Below are 13,963 nucleotides of genomic sequence, written 5' to 3'. Positions count from 1 at the left end.
GATTTGTCGGTTTACTTGGCATCATTTTTTTTTTCTTTCTTAATGTTACCTGAAAATTATGTTACCTTCCCATCAATGACATCTTGAATTCTAAGAATATGATTTTATTCATGGACGAGCAAACAGAATCAGAAAGGCTAAATGATTTACACATGCATACATACATACACACGTGTGCACACAGTTCCCACAGGACTAGAGGACAGGTCTTTTTTCTGCACCTCAATATTTTGCCTCTGCTATGGTGAGCATCTGATCATGAACCAGAGTTTTTAAGGCTTCCTGTAATCCCAAGATTCACTTTCGAGACAGTATTTGCCACCTGTCGAATGTTATGTGTATTTTTTCTCTAAGACCCAGTGCCTGTGAAATGTAAAGTAGCAAAGACCTTGCTTCCTTTTAATGAACATCACTATGAAGGAAGAACTTGATTGCCCCGGTTGTAGGCAGGGACTTCAGTCATGTGAGACACAGACTGTATATGTTAAGGGGAAAGTCACATTGTACACGTGCTCTGCGGCTATCACATGGATGGTACTTCAGAGCGTATCAGCCCCTGGAGAAAGTGACAAGCTTTTGCTAGGCTGATGTGCCAAACACATGCAAAATATTCTGATGATCTCTAGGTTAAGTTTCAGAGTTTAGCTTCAAGGATCAAGGGTGTCAAAGAGTGATCAAAATCTTTCCAAATTTTAGGGACTTCCCTGGTGGTCCAGTGGGTAAGACTCCGAGCTCCCAATGCAGGAGCCTGGTTTTAATCCTTGGTCAGGGAACTAGAACCCATGCTGCAACTAAGAGTTCACATGAAAGTGAAAGTTAGTCTCACAGTTGTGTCCACCTCTTTGCGATCCCATGGACTGTAGCCTGCTCGGCTCCTCTATCCATGGAATTCTCCAGGCAAGAGTACTACAGTGGGTAGCCATTTCCTTCTCCAGGGGATCTTCCCAACCCAGGGATCGAACCCGGGTCTCCTGCACTGCAGGTAGATTCTTTACCAACTGGGCCACTAGGGAAGCCCAAGAGTTCACATGCTGCAGCTCAAAATTCCACATGCTGAAATGAAGATCGAAGATCCCACATGCCGCAACTAAGACTTGGCACAATTGATTAAATAAATGCTTTAAAACAATAAGTGTTGTTGTTTAGCTACTAAGTCGTGTCCAACTCTTTTTTTTTTTTTTTTTTTTTTGAGACCAATGGACCATAGCCTGCTAGGCTCCTCTGTGCATGGGATTTCCCAGGCAAGAATACCGGAGTGGGTTGCCATTTCCTTCACCAGGGGATCTTCCTGGCCCAGGGATCAAACCCAAGTCTCCTGCGTCTCCTACATTGCAGGTGGATTCTTTACTGCTAAGCCACCAGGGAAGCCTGAACATATTTTAAAAAAATGCAAAATTTTAAAATCTGAAAGTGCCTACACGGAATTCTAGCTTGATTCCACAGCTTTTGTAAGCTCAGATTCAAATAAGCCCCTGTTGGACTGCAAGTAAATATTTCTTTGAAAGAAAAATATACCCTGGAGAGAAGCTGAAAACCATAAAGGAGCTCCTGGACTGTTTGATGGTGCTGAAGTGCGTGGGGTTTAAGAAAGAGCTCTATCTATGATTATACTTTGTAATCTATGTTCAGAATGCAGTGCTTTAAATTAAAAACAATAAATCTTTCTAAACTCCAGTTAGCTGCCAATAATGATTTGGAAACTGAAGCACAGATCAATCATTTGAACAGATCTATGGAAGGGAAAGGACAAAATCCAAGAGAGTTTTTCCTGCCAGGAGGCCTTTAAGAGTGGTCTGCCACATGGACAATTTTTTGGCTGTGCTGACTTGGGGAGAGGATGAGGTAGGGGACAGGGAGAAAGGAAAACTTTTTGTACTATAAAAATCCTAGCAGATCTACTCTCAGTCAGACCAGTGATATTAAAATCCTTACACTAATTGAATGTTACCATTGTTAAAGCAAGTTATGAGCTGTTTACAAAGCAAATTCCGGGCTAGATTTTTTTTTCCACCAATGCAATCTCAACAGCTAATCAAATTTAGAGATTTTCAGATAGCAGGTAATTATTCAATACAACTTTTTGCCAGTCCTCAATTAGAAAGTGTTAGGTGGAATTTCCAATGCCCTTAAGCCTGAACTGTTTTTCGTGTGAATCTAAACTATTCAGACCCTGTGTTCAAGAAGGGAAAATCATCATTAGCAAAAATTCTTCTAAACTACTCCTATATCTGTGTTTGCAAAGTTCCTGCTTCCTCTTAAGGAAATGTTACATAATCAGGAGCACGACTCAGTCATTCCTGGACATGATGTCAGAGGAGAAAGAAGAAGACCTTGAGAATTCCCTTCCTACAAAATTCAAGCAAAATTTTTTTTGTTGATTTTTCTCCTATAGTAATAGAAGGCATATAGAAATTTTAGTTTGAAAAACAAAGCATAAAATATAATAATGAACAAAACTCCCTTTCCAAATCACTTTCTTTTTTTTCTTATTACTTGCACACAAACTGAAATTTTGTTGTAGAATACTTCCAAAAGCATTCAGTCTTGCTGTGACTTCGTCTCAATTATTTTCAGAGAAGCCAGTTTGGAAATTTGTAACATTTCTCGGATAATTTCAAATAAATACACATCTATGTTCATACATATGGACCAGTGATTTGCAACAGGGACAATTATGCCTCCTCCTACCCCCAACCCTTACCCAACCCCAGGGGAAATTTGGCGAAGTCGAGATTCAGTTTTGGTTGTCCTAACTGGGTGAGAGGAGAGGCTACTGGCATCTAGTGGGCAGAGGTCAAAGAAGTTACTAAACACCCTACAATGCAGAGAATTGTACCCACTCCCCACAGAATCAGTCCATACCAAATATTGAGAGTGCTGAGACTGAGTAACTTTGATATAAATGCATTTTTGTCCCTCTTTATTTGAACTGTGCAATGTGACACAGGGCTCTCGGGACAGAATTTAGTAGACAAGGAGAGAAAATAACTTAACACATACCATTTTGCTATAGGCAATGCCTGCACCTTAGACCATTGTGAAACAGGAGGGAAGAGGGCAGGGTGCAACCTTTTTTTAATTGGAGGATAATTGCTTTACAATATTGTGTTGGTTTCTGCCATACAATGATGCAAATCAGTCATAATTTTATATATACATATACACATATATAATATACATACATATATATATATATATCCCCTCTCTCTTTTGCCTCCCTCCCCCCACCATCCCATCCCTCTACCTCATGACAAGGGCACAACCTTTAAAAGAATAATATAGTTCAACAACACCACATGAACTGATTAGAACCAAATAGGTCCAAGATGGCAGAGAGTTGACATCCACTAGACCTTGAGCCTCAGTATACACTCATTGTAACACATCAGCAAACTAAATGACACACTCACAGGCACCATGACTGTTCCAAGGCCAACCATAAAGGTCAAAAAGTGGACAGTGGCCCAATTCCGGGAAATCCCCATTCCTTCCTCAAAATAGCTGGAATATTCCTCCCACTCATTAGACTATAAAATTATCCACCCCTATAAAAACTAACAACCCTGTACCCTGGGGCCTCTCTCGCCTCTGAGCTGCCCACACTCTGACTGTGGAGTGTGTTTCTAACTAAACCTACTTCTTACCTATCACTTTGTCTCTCATTGAATCCTTTCTGCAATGAGACATGAGCTTCATTAATTCCTGAGACCAGGTGTAATCTCAGTTAAAAGACCATTGGTTCAAGTCCAGAGCTGAGTTACACGGTTACAGTTCCATCATACATTCTTGCATGGACTACTCCCATAGCTTCCCCTCAGGTCTCCCTTTTTCTACTTCTGTTCCCCTATTCCAGACTTCTCTGGAGCAGCCAGAATGGCCTAAATGATGGCAGGTTCCCTTGTTGTAGACCCCCCTGAGGCCAATGTCCTTTGAGAACTGTGGGAGCTCCCCTCCCCGCTTCAAGCCGCATTGGCCTATCACCAGTTTGTTCCTGTCACCTTGATCTCTTGCACCTCAGAGACTTCCAATTTTGCACCCACCCCTCCTTCTTTATTCCTTATCTTTCAGATCTAATCTCAGTTTCAGGAAGTCGTCCCCAATTCATCTTCACAAGATAAATACACTCTTATGTGCATGCGTGCTAAGTTGCTTCAGTCATGATCAACTCTGTGAGTTGCCACAGCCCGCCAGGCCCCTTTTGTCCATGGGATTCTCCAGGCAAGAATACTGGAGTGAGTTGCCATGCCCTCTTCCAGGGAATCTTCCCGACCCAGGGATCAAACCTGCATCTCTCATGGCTCCTGCATTGGCAGGTGGATTCTTCACCACTAACGCCATCTGATCCTGTCGTTTTTTTTTTTTTTCTTAATACTGTGTATAATTTGCATTATGTGCTGTGCTTAGTTGCTCAATCTTGTCTAACTCTCTGCAACCACATGGACTGTAGTCCACCAGGCTCCTCTGTCCATGGGGATTCTCCAGACAAGAATACTAGAGTGGGTTGCAATGCCCTCCTCCAGGGGATCTCCCCAACCCAGGGATCGAACCCAGGTCTCCCACATTGCAGGTGGATTCTTTACTGTCTGAGCCACCAGGGAAGCCCAATTTGCATTATACACTCATGTAAATTAGCTCTGCTAGTTGACCATAAGTTTGTGAATGCACTGTTAGTTGTTCAGTTGTGTCTAACTCTTTGCCACCCCGTGGACTGTAGCCTTCCAAGTTCCTCTGTCCATGGGATTCTTCAGGCAAGAATACTGGAGTGGGCTACCATTTCCTTTTCCCAGGGCTCTTCCCAGCCCAGGGATAAAACCTGGGTCTCCTGCATCTCAGGTGGACTCTTTACCATCAGAGCCACCAGGGAAGCCCCTGTGAATGTAGAGCCACTAGCTAATTTGCCCACTGTTTCTTCTCCAAGGTCCAGCATGATGTCTGACATAGTAGCTCAATTATGTTATGGAATGAGTGAATCCCAGGTTTTGCCTTCTAGGAGCTAACACAATTGATGGTGATTGGAAGAAATGTCTGTTTAACAACATACTCTCATGCATCTACTTGCTGTGGAAGGGGAAACACTGAAAGGCATAGCTTAAATGGGAAAAAAATAGAAGAGAAGAGACTTAGGGCCCCCAAAATATGTTCAGGAGACACAGAAATTCTCTATGACAGGGAATAACTGCCAGCTTTTCAGAGAGTTCTAGTAATGATTTTCAAGTTGTTTCTCTCCTGTATAGATTTGCAACCATTAATCAATATGAATTCCAGCAAAAACTTTGTACTCTCAACTTTTTAAGAAAAGTGCTCTGTGAAATGTGAGTAATCCAAGCTGTGTCCAGCATTGGAAACACAATGAAAAAAAGACATCAGAGAGGGGGAGAAGCCTGAGATCTTAACAGATAACAGCCAAATGGAGTAGAGTGATGAGAAAGGTGGACCCCTTGAGGACTACTGAAGATATGGAGAGAGACGCTGGGTTTTCCCCATATTTATATAATGGGCTTGAGTCCATCTTACTTTAAAATTAGAGGTCTAGTTGCTTCCAAGCAGGTGACACCTGGACACTGGCATCTGTGTTACAAAACAATGCGGAACAAATAAAGGAAGGGTTAAGCTAGATGATATCTAAGATCTCTTTTTCAAACATTTCCTCTCTTTACTCTTTGTCATATAAAAGCTGAAGCGCCAATCTGAGAATAACTGCTTTGCTTTTAGCATTTGAATGTGTGCACATTTTCTCTGGCGTGTCCAAGCAGTATTTCTTTTGTTCCCTGAATTCTCATCCCACAGACTGGCAAATGCAAATCGTACTTACCCTTCATTCTGAAGTTCCCAGAAAGATTGACAACTTCCTAACTAAAAGTCACCAAGTGACTCATTATGGAAAGAAATGGGAAAAACCAACTCTAATGAAGTGTGGGAAAAAGAGATGCAATGTCTTCACAGCCAGTATTTAAATTCTGCTTTTAAGTGCTTTCATATATCAATTCACTGAATCGCATCAACTCTTTGAGGAAGGTACTATCATTATCCTTATTTCACAGAAAAAATATTTGAGGCACTAGAAGATTAAGTAACTTGCTTCTGGTCACATAGCTAGTAAGAGATGAGCCAAGATTGGAACCTAGGCAGTCAGCCTCCAGAGGTTACACACTCAACCCAGTGTGCATTCACGCCTCAGTGTGAAGAAGTTCACACTGATAGGTGGGCTTTTGAATATGGTACATAGCTAGGTAAAACACAGGATAACATCTCAGTTAATCCCACCTCTGTCCTTTGGACTTCCTGGTGGCTCAGACGGTAAAGCGTCTGCCTACAATGCAGGAGACCCAGGTTCCATCCCTGGGTCGGGAAGATCCCCTGGAGAAGGAAATGGCAACCCACTCCAGTATTCTTGCCTGGAGAATCTCATGGACAGAGGAGCCTGGCAGGCTATATTCCATGGGGTCACAAAGAGTTGGACACGACTGAGCACGCAAGGAATATTAAAACTCTGTTGTTGATTTTTAGCTCTACTAGCCCTTGTAGCCAGCAATAAGAGAGTCTTTCAGGAAAATCATTGCTCTCTCACTGTGCCTTGTACTGGGAACTTAAAACTATTAGGTTGTTATTTTTGCTCACACACAACGCATACACGCCCACTAACAAGTTACTCTGGACACAGTAGTCAAGAGTGTGATCCTTTAAAAACCAAAAGTCAGACCAAGTCACTTCTCTGTTCATGACCATTCAGTGGCTTCCTATTTCATTCAGAGTGAAAGCCAAGATTGTGACAATGACCAGTAAGGCCCCTCCTTCCTCTTTATGATGACCCCATCCCCTCCCACGCACTCATCCAGCCAGCCACACCAGACTACCTGCGTTTCTTGTCCTCAAATATCCCACACAGGCTCTCTGCCTTAGGGCTCAGCACTGGCCAGTCCCTCTGCCTGAAATTCTGCATGGTCATCTTCCCCAGTTCCTGCAAGTCTGTATTCAAATGATAGGCCTATCCTGAAAGCTCTATTTAGAATTACACACTGCTAGGGTATTCCCTGGAGGTCCAGTGGTTAGGACTCACTGCTTTCACTGCTGGGGCCTGGGTTCCATCACTGGTTGGGGAACTAAGATCCCACAAACTGTATGGTCAATATATATATATATATACACATATACACACACACACATAAGTGAACCCCATTGCCTTCTCCCCCACGCCCCTCTTACCCATGGCACTTACCATGTAGTACTTATTCATTGTTTGTCTTTATCAGAGTTTAAACTTGTCAGCACTAATATATCATAAATACCATACAGGTTTGGTGACTGAGCGAATAAAAGAGTAAGTGGTCATAGTGACCCTAAGGAATGAGTACAGCTGGTTTTTAAAGTCAAGAAATTGTCTATAGACACAGGTGAAACATATTACTATTGGGTGCATCAGGGTTTTGGCATGCAGATCTAAGGGTTTGAAATTCTTGGGGCCTAAATTTTTTGCATGAATCAGCAACCTTAAAATATAAATTTAGAAGAAATGAATATTATGGCATTAAACACATAATTCCACATTCCAGCAGTAAATCTGAACACCCTCTTTTCATTCATCATGTAGGCTCCTAAAAGGAATGGGAACGGTTATAAAAAACAACTATATGCAAGAAAAAAATATTTTTTTAAGAACCTTTCACCCTCCCTGTCTGTTCAGCACATCCTTGTCAGTTTTCCTCTCCCAGAGAATCACTCTGTTTAAGTGTTATATCCCTGGGATGGTCCACAGGAACGAATACAGGTGAGTGGTGACAGCTCTGACAGCAGGTATCACAGCTCCTCCGACCGGACACCCCTCCCATCAGCACCCAGCGTGATCCAGGACATCTGCTGCAGGATTCCTGGGGCTCCAGCTATTCCTATTAATTTACATTCCTGAGAGATGGTCTGGGGATTTCCATTTCGATTCTAGGGTGATTCGTAAATCCCATGGATGTTTAAGAACCATTGTTCTAGTCCAGACTTTTCCTGACCTTTCTCCCTCCCTTAGTCTCATTTGCCCTCCCTTAATCTCATTTGCTTGTGCCCGATTCTCTGTCAAGACTAATCTTCCAAGAGATGTTTAGGCAATAATTATGCACACCATTTTAGTGTGTTAGTGCCCAAGCTCTCCTTTCCACAATCGCATTCAACACCTTGACGCAAACCAGCAACCAATGCCAAGGACTATGCATACTGGCAAGCTCAGAAGGGGAGAGAATTTACGACATCTTTCTGATTCAATGCAATTCTTCCTCTCCAGTGTTCTGTCCTGGTGTGAGTTTGAAGGGAGTTTGAAGGGTGTGAGTTTGCTGTGAGTTTGAGTTTCCAAAATGTCTTTCCACTTAGGTCATATATTTGGAAATAAAAACTATTTTTTTGTACACCATGTTTATGTTTTATTTATCCAGCTACCAGGTTGACCTAAACAAAACCAGGAAGATCCTAGTTAGAAAGACATAAATTAAATTTGGCCTTGATCCTTAATAATTGCTGGTTATGTGCAATGTTGATTTGGTAGGTACTACTGATATCTTCAACAGTAAAATTATTCTGAGAATCCAAAAGTCTTGTTTGTGTAGAAGTCCACTAAATAGCAGGTACTTTTAAAGCCAGACTCCAATAGATTTATGCCACCAGACTTCCCTGGTGGCTCAGATGGTAAAGAATCCGCCTGCAATGAGGAAGACCTGGGTCTTCTGTCAATAGATTTTCCAGGCAAGACTACTGGAGTGGGTTGCCGTTTCCTTCTCTAAGGGATCTTTGAAACCCAGGAATCAAGACCACGTCTCCTGCATTGCAGGCGGCTTCTTTCCCACTGAGACAACAGGGAAACCCAAATAGGGTAACAGAGATAGCAAAAAAACAAAACAGGGTCACGTGGGCAGAATGACTGAGCTAGAGGTGAGGGACTCGCTGAGTGGGTGATATTTGAACCAAGACCTGAATGAGGATGGGAATCATTCATGTAAAAATCAGAAGACCCTCTGCCTCTGCCGACCCTCTGCCCAGAAGTGATTCATTTTCCTTCCACTCACACTTCACTGGGCTAGCACTGGTCACATGGCCTCCACTGACTTTAAGTGGGCTGGGAAGTAAAATCTCCTATTACTACAAGAAGGAAGGGAAGATAGATCATGGGGACCCAGCAGTATTTACTCAGTGGCTGAAAGGAAAGGAAGTGGCTAAACAATAACTTGCCTGCTTGTAAATACAATCCGTGTTTAGTACTTAGGGTGGCTTAAAATATCAGAAGGACAATTGTTCCAGGCAAAGGGAGAAGCAAGTGGTTGGCACATTAAAGGAACAGGGAAGAGGCCAGTGTGTAGCTGGGAGACAGTCAATGAGAGGCAACTCGGTGGACTTGAGGATGCAGCCTGGGAGGGCCAAGCAGGGGCTCTGGATGTGTCCTCTAAGTGCAGTGGGATGCGTTCAGTTTTCAGAAGAGTCAGGTAATCTGATTTAAATTTGTAAAGTATCTCTTTGGCTGTTGGGCGCAGAATAGATTAGGATCGGGAGGATGTGGAGTATAAAGGTGAGAAGACAGTCTGCAGTAGTCCGGGTGAGAGAGGATGGTTAACTAAGCCTGGAGGAAAGGAACAAGGAAGATGAAAGGTGGATCTTTCATGTAGAATAGACAGGACTTCGTGGGAGACTGGATGTGAGGAGGTGGAACATAGAGAACTCCCCTCCTGGTAAATAGCACTGGGTATTTGTTTTCCTTCCCTTCCTCACTTTCATCCATAAACGTGAGGATGCCAGGATATATGCTATACTGTGTTCTCAACTGCAGAAGTTTTATGAACTGTATAAAATAATGTAGATGAGATCAATTTTTAAAAGAACTTATTATTATGGAAAGATGAGATTGATTTTCACTTGAAAATAGACTTATTAGTCCTGGTCAAGCAAATAGTCATCTTTTAAAAGATAGTCATCTATTAAAAAAAAAACATAGAGGCTATTCCTGAGTTTGGATTTTAAAATAGACCTTATACGGGTACACAACAACAGAATGTGAGCTTGTATTGAAAGTTTTCTAGAAGTTAGTTTAGGACTGCCTGATGTGGTTCCAGTATAAGTACAGCATTTGAATTTTATAAACCTCTGTGCATGCTCAGTCACTCAGTTGTGTCTGACTCTTTGCAAACCCATAGACTGTAGCCCTCTAGGCTCCTCTGTCCATGGGATTCTCCAGGCAAGAATAATGGCGTGAGTTGCCATTTCCTCCTCCAAGGGATCTTCCCAACCCAGGGATCGAACGTGCATCTTCTGCGTCTCCTGCATTTGTAGGCAGATTCTTTACCACTGAGCCACCTGGGAAGCCCATAAAGCTCTTCATTTGTTGTCAATGCCAATCACATGCTACAAATGCAGATTCCTAATCACTATAATCATTGGTGACTTTGTAGTTACACTTAAAGAGAATGTTCCTAACCTTTTAATAGAAATTCTAACTCCAGTCTCCTAACATTTTACATTCTCTATTCTTACACAGCATTTTTTAAAGCACTCACATCTTTTCATGAATGGAGATGTAGGCAAAAATGAAATTTAAGCATTAGCTCTTCAGATATATTAAGGTTTACATTTGTGTTACGTTCCAGACAAGGTTGAGGTGCCAGAATGGGTTGTTTGCTGTGTGAGCCACCAATATGTGAGACTAGACTGAAGTAGAGATATAGAACTGTCTGTTGATTTTGTTCTGTAATGTGACCAGATGTGTTTAAAATGCAACAGATGCTGAGTCACATCTTCCATGAGGTTGAACACCAGGGTGAAGCAGCTGTGTGGTGTGGTCAGAAGACAAGGCTCAAGATAAGTGGCTGCTTGCAAAATTTTTATCTCTTTTTTCCTTATTTTAAAAGAATCTGCCTGCAATGTAGGAGACCCGGGCTCGATCCCTGAGTCAGGAAGATCCCCTGGAGAAGGAAACAGCAACCCACTCCAGTATTCTTGCCTGAAGAATTCCATGGACAGAGGAGCCTGGCGGGCTACAGTCCACTGGGTTGTAGCCCAAAGAAGTTGGACGCAACTAACACTTTCACTAAAACGGAATTCTCAGTGCCACCTTTATCTAGTACACGTGCATTTTTCTGAAGCACATTATACGCACCTTTTGTAGATATGGAAACCATCCCAGAAAGCTTGAGCAGCCCCAGTCTGATCCAGAGACTTGCAAGCCTGTCTTAACCTTTGCTTGCGAAAGCTCAGAGAGCCTGTCTGGTTCTGCAAGCGAGCAGGAGTCATTCAGCTGGAGTGACAGGTGACTCCCGCCTGCGGTTGACTAGCCGGTACAGAGGAAACTATACTACTTTCAATAAGGCCGCCCGCGGGAGAAACTTTTTTTAATTTAATATAGTGAGGATCTAAGGGGATTTACCAAGATGAAAGATACAGTGGAGAGAAGAGAAATGGAATGCCAGCATCAGTGAGGACAGGAACATTAGGGAAAGGGGGCATTCCATGTTTTGAGGGTTTTGTTTTGGTTTGAGAAGTGATTTTGTAACTTTTGGCTGCCAGCAGGGTGGGGATTTTGTATCTTCCTCTTTTTTTGGATTTGGAATGTGTCTTTCCATGAGGTAAGGAAGAGTTCCTGTAAATGCATACATCTATTTCTCCTCTTTCTGCTAAGAGAACTGCTGTTAAACATGCTGCTGCTGCTCCTTTATTTTGCACCAAGTAAATGTTTAAATATTTTAAAATAAACATGTTTCAGCTGACTGCTGGGTAAGATTCATTACAGCCAGGAGGAACTCAGTGGAACTGTTCAAGGAGATCTGGTTAATCTCACCATGATTTATGCCTGTGGTAGAAATTACACTAATATTTACACGAAGGGCATGGTTTGGAGGCAATGGCAAGGCCGGATTGAAGTGGGAATTTGCACAGTCAATGTCCACTAATGAAAATAGCTACAGTTCAGTGCTCTTTGCAAAAGCATAATTAGGCCCTTCAAATGACATGTTATTTTCACATTTTTACTCTTGAGCTGCAAAACTTTTTCTTGCCATCCTGTGTCTGCACTGAGATTATTCCTTTGCAAAAATAATTAAGCAAGATAATATTAGGCTACAGGATAACTTCTAAAAAATGTATTTTGGCTATTCTTTGATAAGCTTTACCAATGGAAAAAAAATCATAATTTCCTCAATGAATTATATACATTTTTAAATGACATATGAGTTTTCTTTATAGTATCTGAGTAGCATTGTAGAACTGCGTTTCTTGGCACTCTGAACACTTGAATGAGTTCCACATAGGTGGAGAAGAAACTTCAGGCCAAAAATTACACTGAAAATACAGTTCTGCTAAAGTCCTTGTGGGTTTCCTCATTTAAGTGATGAGTGAGCCAGTGGGAAATCACTGACACTGAGTTTGCCAGCTTTTAGACTTTTTCTTTGTTCTTGCTTTCCAAGTTCCAATGCTTTTCTAATTTGTTCCAAAAGTAGAACATCCTGTAAGTCAAGGTGCTCTTTATGTCATGTGATAAAATACAGATATAGTTATTCTGATTCAGTACAATAAGTCTGAACTATCTGTATCTATCTAGAGACAGATTTCTATATAGATACATAAAAAGTTATGCATTTTTTTTACTCATCTTTCAAGATTATTCAATGTTGGCGTAGTCTTAAACAGCATTCCCTTGATCTTATATTTATAAAGAAAACATGGCTGGATCTTGGTTTCCAATTAGGGCCACTTCCACCTTTTCCTGTTGGTACTTGTTTGTTACTTGTTCACTCATTTTTGTCTCTAGCAAGTAAGATGCAATAGCTGATGTTTTGGAGAAAAATTTATGAAAGAAAAATTAAAATTAAAATTTTTAAAGATTGTATTCACTTATTTGAGATTTTTTCTGAGGTGGGAAAATACATTATCCTGTCCCTTTACTTCATGGTAAATAGAAGGGGAAATAATGGAAATAGTGAGAGACTTTATCTTTTTGGGCTCAAAAATCACTGCAGATTGGGATTGCAGCCATGAAATTAAAAGATGCTTACTCCTTGGAAGGCAAGTTATGACCAACCTAGACAGCATATTAAAAAGCAGAGACATTACTTTGCTGACAAAAGTCCGTCCAGTCAAAGCTACGGTTTTTCCAGTAGTCATGTATGAATGTGAGAGTTGGACTATAAAGAAAGCTGAGCGCTGAAGAATTAATGCTTTTGAACTGTGGTGTTGGAGAAGACTCTTGAGAGTCCCTTGGACTGCAAGGAGATCCAACCAGTCCATCCTAAAGGAAATCAGTCCTGAATATTCATTGGAAGGACTAATGTTGAAGCTGAAACTCCAATACTTTGGCCACCTAATGTGAAAAACTGAGTCATTGGAAAAGACCCTGATGCTGGGAATGATTGAAGGCTGGAGGAAAATAGGACGACAGAGGATGAGATTGTTGGATGGCATCACCAACTCGATGGACACGGGTTTGGGTGGACTCAGGTTGTTGGTGATGGACAGGGAGGCCTGGTGTGCTGCAGTCCATGGGGTTGCAAAGAGTCAGACAAGATTGAGCAACTGAACTGAATAGTTGTAAAATAAAACTTCCCAAGTGGCTCAGTGGTAAAGAGTCCACCTGCCAATGTGGGAGACACAGGAGACCCAGGTTTGATCTCTGGGTAAGGAAGATCCCCTGGAGGAGGAAATGGCAGCCCACTCTAGTATTCTTGCCTGGAGAATCCCACAGACAGAGAAACCTGGTGGGCTACAGTCCATAGGATTGCAAAGAGTCAGACACGACTCTGCACACAAGTGTGTACACATGCACAAAATAGCCGCCTTCCCATGATGGCAAATAGAGAAAGACTAGAAATAGATGTGGGTGGTTCATTTTATACAAGTGGTTGGGAAAAGATTCAATGTGACGGTGATGTTTGAACAGATACCTGATAGAAGTGAGAGCCTGTATCACATAGCCATCTAGAGGAGGAAGGGTCTGGGTGGAAGGAACAGC

This window comes from Giraffa tippelskirchi, chromosome 6, assembly GCF_054371585.1.
Source record: "Giraffa tippelskirchi isolate mGirTip1 chromosome 6, T2T-mGirTip1v1.2.pri, whole genome shotgun sequence".
NCBI lineage: Eukaryota > Metazoa > Chordata > Mammalia > Artiodactyla > Giraffidae > Giraffa > Giraffa tippelskirchi.
The sequence above is the reverse complement of the archived record's forward strand: the minus strand, read 5'-3'. Positions refer to the sequence as shown.